The sequence below is a fragment of the Eretmochelys imbricata genome, chromosome 4, assembly GCF_965152235.1.
Source record: "Eretmochelys imbricata isolate rEreImb1 chromosome 4, rEreImb1.hap1, whole genome shotgun sequence".
In the NCBI taxonomy this organism is placed as follows: Eukaryota; Metazoa; Chordata; order Testudines; family Cheloniidae; genus Eretmochelys; species Eretmochelys imbricata.
The window spans coordinates 78,037,028-78,043,751 of record NC_135575.1 but is presented as its reverse complement, the minus strand read 5'-3'; positions in this window follow the sequence as shown (position 1 = coordinate 78,043,751).

Here is a 6,724-nt window from a genome sequence, read left to right as displayed (position 1 = left end):
TTTTGTGGGGGGAAGACATCTCCAAGTGGTCTCTTTCCCTGTTCTTTGTTTAAAACGCTTGGTGGTGGCAGCATACTGTTCAAGGACAAGGCAAAGTTTTTAACTTGGGGAAGTTTTTAACCTAAGCTGGTAAGAATAAGCTTAGGGTGGCTTTAATGCGGGTCCCCACATCTGTACCCTAGAGTTCAGAGTGGGGAAAGAACCTTGACAAGGGTGGTCATCTTATTTGTGCACATATATTCCAGAACAGCCTTTGGAGTTGATCCTGCTGAAATGTATCTTGAAAGGGCTTTCAGTTCATCACCTAAATCACTCACATCAATATCACGCATCTCATCATGTATCAACACTGTCTCTAGTGCCCTGCATTGCTGGTGTAGGTCTTCTTCGGGTATAGTGAGGAGTTTTGGAATATCATAGAACATTCCAAATATACTGCTGTGTTCCTTGAGCTGCATGAAACGTTCTTCAACTGACTGTATTGCACAATCTAGCACCTGGTTAAAGAATTCAACTTTGAATTGTTGTTTGTGGTCTGTTAAGGGATTATCCCATGCCTCAATCAAAATGTCTTCTTCTTCGGTGACTCTTGTATTCTTGAATGGGTGGGAAAATAGCTTCAGTGTGAAGTTCCTCTGCCAACTTCTATGCACACTTCAGAACGTTTTGAAATCCCTCATCTGACTGGTAAGACTGTAGGTCTGACTTTGCTTTGTCCAGTTGTTCCATTGCTCCAGATATATCAAGGTCAATGCCTTGGAGTCTCTTGCTTACAACATTTATTTCAAACAGTATGTCATGCCACAACACTAAGCCACACAGAAATGTGAAGTTATGTATGTTTCTGGTGATTCCATTTTTCTCTGCCACTGTTCTCCCACAAACAGTTCCTGTCATAGCATTATCCCCCGTAATGGTACCCAGGGCATCATTTATCTTCCCAATTTGGTGTTTGATAGGCTTTATCGCCTCCACTCAACTTTCCCATTGTGTGGCACTTAGTGGTTTCAGTGTCAGAGAGGATGTTCCCAGATGTTGCTTCAAAATTTGCCATCGATGAGTTGATGCAGAGAAAAATACATAGATGCTTTGAATTACATTAAAAAATACAGCAGCCTCACTAGAAGCTGTTGCTGCATCACTGACCACCAAGTTCAATGAATGAGAACTGCACGGGACAAAAAAATCTTGAGGATTTAACTCTCGGATCCGTGTCTGCACTCCTCTGTTCTTTCCTCTCATGTTGGCACCATTATCGTAGCCCTGACCTCTCATGTCAGCTATCGCAATTCCTGTATCTTCCAGCTTTTTAAGAAGCACATTTGTCATACCAGCTCCTGTAGTATCATCAATGTCAATAAATTCTAGAAAATGCTCTCTGACAGTCACCATTGCAGGGACATTTTCACTAGGTTCTCTTGTTGTTACAAAACGCACTATTAAAGTCATTTGTTCTGTATGGCTGATGTCAGGTGTGCAGTCCAGAATAACAGAGTAATATCTTGCTGACTTCAGATCTGCCACAATCTTGTGTTTGACTTTTGTTGCCAGTAACTGTATGATCTCATTTTGAATTGTTTTTCCAAGGTAGTGGTGCATGTACATTTCTTGGGTGGTGACTATTCTGAGATGCTCCTGGAGTACATCATCAAACTCAGCCATCAGCTCCACAATTTTAAGGAATTTTCCATTGTTTGGCACATACAGCTGATCTGAAGTGCCATGCAGTGCTAGGTTTTGGGTAGCAAGCATTCGCACAATGGAAATGAGCCTTTTCAGAACATTTTGCCAGTAAAGAGACTGATGTAATCTTCTCTTGATGCTGATCATCTATGGTGGCCTTTAACCTTAGTCTCATCTCAAGCTCTTTCCACCTATGGAATGCTCTCTGGTGATTTGCTGCCTTTTCACGGCATGCCAGATTTCTAGCCAGATTTTTCCAGTCCTTTGTTCCTGTAGAAACCAATGTGGCTGGAACATTAGACTGGAAGAGTTTGCAACAAAAACAGTATGCAGCATTCTGGGGTTTTGAGTACATAAGCCATGGCCTCTCCACTTTGTCACCAATGGGGATTTCATGCCAGTAATGTGTTGGGTGGAAACTTCTATTTGCATTGTCTTTAGGAAACATGAAGTTTTTCACTTGCTGTCACCCATGCAGTACAAGGAAGTCTATCAGGGTACTGCTCACATGGGTCCACAGTCCTGGATCATCTAGACTTAAGGAACTAAACTCATCAGCAGCTCTTTCTTGTGCCTCTACCACACTCTTCTCTGATCTACACTTTTCTTCAGGAATGTGCATGGTTACATCCATTTGAGATGGAGATATGGATGCTGCAGTAGCTGCCAGGTCACCTGCACTCTGACTAACTAGAAGATCAGGCATCTCCTCACCACTCAGATCTTCACTGAGACCAGAAGGCTCACCGTGAACATTTGGGCTATGTATCTCAGGACAGCTCCTTCCTGCTTAGATAAAAAAGCTTCCTTTGCTTTCTTTCTTTTTCTGAATGCTGCCCCAAAGGGGCGTTTTCTTCTTTCACTCATGACTGCTGTTCTGTGCCCATGATAGTGGCTCTCACTCAATTGAAGGGGACAAACAAGCATGCTGGTAGCAGGACCTGAGTGAGGGAAGATATCAGCGTCCTAAGAGCCTAACTGGCTTTGACTACTTCAGTTGACTGCCTGTTCTCCTCAAGTGGGTTCAGGGAAGCAGCAGGAAAGAGGAAGCTTCCTGAGAAGCTGGTGTTAATCAGTCCAGACTCCTGGGGGTGCTAGAGAGGCACATAAGAGGCTCCTCCTCCTCTCTCTCCCTGCAGCTCCTGCTGCTTTCTGTTATTCCCTCTCACCTTTTCTCCTGCCTGCCTGTTATGTCGCTTGTACCCTCTTTCCTCCAGCACAGCACTCCACCATCTCTGTGCACCTAGAGCAGAGAAAATACATATGCACCAGCAGCAGACACAATTTTCTACACTCTGGGTCCTAGTGGTGCCCCCCCCACCCCCAGTCTGGCACCTGAGGCGGTCGCCTCAGTTCGCCTCATGGTAAGGCCAGCCTTGTTAGCCACTCTTACCGCTTGAGCAAACACACCCGTGGTTTTACACAAGTTAAAGACAAATATTTTTGTGGGAGCCATTTGTTAAAATACTGGCAGCATCTCACTTGATTCTTGGCTCTGTTTGTCCTGATCCAAATAAAGAATACAAATTCTTTATTTATAAAAGAGAGCATTTTTGTAACAATAGAGCAAACCTCCAATGTGCCTCATCATGTGTAACCTTACATTAAACTTCCATTCCTACAGAATGAAGAATTTTAAAGTCATAGTGTTGAGTTGTGCCAACTTGAAAATAAAAAAGCATTATCATTACTCTCCATACAGGATTGAACTTGATGGAGAATCAGGAGTACTCCCTTGGCAATACCAGAGTTGGAACTTTGTTGCTGTTTTGCACAGGCCATTTATAATTTAATATAAAAAAATCACATGCAAAACAGAAATCCTTTATATAAAATCTATATCCAAAGTGTAAGAAAATTCTTGATTACGTCACTTTTTGCTTAAGCAAAACACATATGGTGAAATCCTGGCCTTACTGAAGTCAGCAGGAGTTTTGCCATTGACTCTCAATACAGACAGGATTTCACCAATTGTAATTTTTAAAAATCTGATTTTGATTAAAGCATAAAAACCTCAATATCTGTTGCTGTCTTCAGATTACACCCCAAGTGGAAATTGTGCAATCTCCTTGATTTCAGTGTAACTGTTTGATTGAAACTTAGCAAATATTTCTCTTGATAAAGCACAACATAGAAGGTAGTCCTAACAGTGTTGCACAATGTGGATTCTCATTCACCCTCAACTGTTTAGTTCTGAAGTGAAAGCCGTAATATCTCATTTTGGTTACTAAAGTAAATCAGATAAAACTCAATTACACAGAGAGCAGATCTGTTGAGTAGCATGGTGCCATTTTTGCCTAGTTATATTTCAGACTACTTTCATTGCATTTTAAATATCTGAACATCATTGATTGATTCAAATGATATTTCAGCTTTAACACAAAAAGAACCTTATCTCTTCCAATATTTTGGAAAGTTCATATTTCTCATATTTTTGTAGCTAGGTCCACAATTTTAAAAGAATAATCTCTTTTGACAACTAAACTAATTGTAACCATAAGGTTTGCTTATTTAAGCTTTAGTATTCTGGTAGCATGCCTATGACTGATTGAGCAGCAGGACACCATTTGTATACAAGCTAAAATGTTCACCAGACATTAATGAAACCGCAGCCCTGCCAATCTTATATTTAAACATGAGCCAAATTTAGTTGGCTACAATAACTTGTAGACCCTCACAACATACTTCCAAATAAAGGACTGTTGCTTTTTTCTCCCCCTTTCAGGATATGTAGTTAATATGTAGCCATTTAAATGTCTTTAAAGGGTCACAAACTGAAAATTTCTAAAATTAAAATGAGTAAAAATGTTCATAAAGTGTAAGTGTCCTGTAGGGGTATTAATGACACCCTCTGAGATTTCAATAGATGTCTTACAGTCTCTTTTTTAATCTAACTTTTGGAAACAATAACTATGACACTGATTTATTCAGTTCTATTGTGCCTGTCACACTTCAAAAAAAAGACACTTTAGAATAAGATATTCTATTTAAGACACATTTAAACAAACCAGGGAGTAAAGCTGCCTGGGAAAATGGGATTTAAGTGTCTAGAAAACAAGATTAGCCTTCTCCACTTGATCTTTGGTGAAATAAAGTTGAACTGAGATGTTTCAAAGCTGACAGGTCCTAGTGCATTCCACTTTTTCTTTGCATTACTGAATCAGAGAGCAGAGGCCATAGGCTTTTGCTGCCCTTTTATTGTTGCTTGGTTCTGTTGAGTTGATTCCCATGTGAGAACTTCTATTACATACATCTATAGAGCAGCTAAGGCTTCACTAATAGCTCTGCACTTTATAATGGCTCTCTAGCCAATCCTACAGACTCCTTGTAGTTGTTGGATAGACTCAAATCTCTATGATTAATAGTATGTGGCATTTGATACATTTTTTAAAAGGTTCAGTGAAGTAGGCCAAACACTATCACAAAACAATCTAAGTACAGACACCATTTCAGTTGTTTGAACATCTTACAGTACTACATCACGTAAAAGTGATAAAATGTGCAGGAAAAATATGGGAGACATCAATGTTGTTTTTACTGATTTTCATTATTGTCTTAATAAATTAAAACTTAGTGTGTCTTCATAGCAAATAATAACAAAAAGCAGACTGGGATGTGTTAGTGTCTAGTCATTTTTGTAATGCAGAGGACATCAAATCAACACAGTATAGTAGATGAAAATATCACAGCAATTACTGAATTCACTGCAAGATTTTATAACTAAATTCAGAAAAAATACCTCTCCAATGAAATTTTGCTTCCTATGATTTAGTGACCAAAAGTACTTCAGCATTCCAAATATATCCTGTAAATGTACAGTGCTTTAGGTGTACAATATCACAGTATCATTATCACCTTCATTTTTCTACTCTGCTTTTATTTCAGCCTATCATCTTGTTTTCCTCTTTTTCTATAGTTGTGTACTGAAAGCCTATTTTTTCACCTTCCCCACCACAACAGTCTCCTAATGGATGGGTGCAGCCATTGGCTTTCCAGTTGCACAAATTGCATTGAGACAAAAGCTCAATGTTTGCAATACGTCTATATGTAGAAGCAAATATAACATAGCCAACATTTTAAAAGTTGGATGTAAAAAGTTAGGCACCTAAATTCATATTTAGGCAGCTAAGTACCCTGACTTTTTTCAAATGTGCTTTTTTTCAAATTTGAACTGTGGCACCTCTGAAAAATCAGGCCACTTATTTAGGTGTTTAAATATAGTTGCAAATACCTAAATTTTAGATTTAGATTGGAAACTGTTTTGAGCAGACAACCTGTCTTTATACAACCTGTGCTCAATAAATAGTACAAAAGTGTACCTATGTTTGAAAATTGGTCTATAGCTATATTTTTGGCAGTGATGGAATATTGTGTTTTAGTGATGAGCAAATTAAAAATAATATGGGGGATGGATGGCTCAGAGAACTGATAGAACACATTGCATTTTGCCCCTTGGTCTCCAGTTCAGATCTAACCTAAGCTGGTAACCATCAATAAACATTATCAGTTCACAGCTTATAGCTAGAGCTCCATGTTTTTCACAAATACAAAATAGCAAAATAAAATGATGAATAACGCCTAAAACTAGGAACTCACCCTGCAATGGTGGCTCCAGTGGCTCCTGACCTGCAGGGCTGGGCCCCCCAACCCCAGTGTAGCCCAGGCCTGAGTCTCTCTGCTCTCTACCAAGCACTGACTCCCAGGGCTTCCCTTCTGGAGTCTCCCTTCACACTTCTGATTGCTGTGTACACATGCCCTCGGTTATGAAAAGATACAGCAGATGAGCAAGGCAAACAAAATGGGAGAAAGAAGAGATAACAATAAATCATTTACAATATTGTATACAAAATAGAGGCTTCAGCTCCCTACTAGTCCGCTGGTAGAGCTTAGTGAGCATTGCAGCAGAGGTGACTCCTAAGGAGGGATTTGAAAGTAGGCAAATTAGTGCCTTTGCACAAATGATGTTGAAGGCCAGTACATTGATTCTTCCTTCACTTTGCCAATGACACAGTAAAATAATAGCTTATCTAGGAAGAGTTGG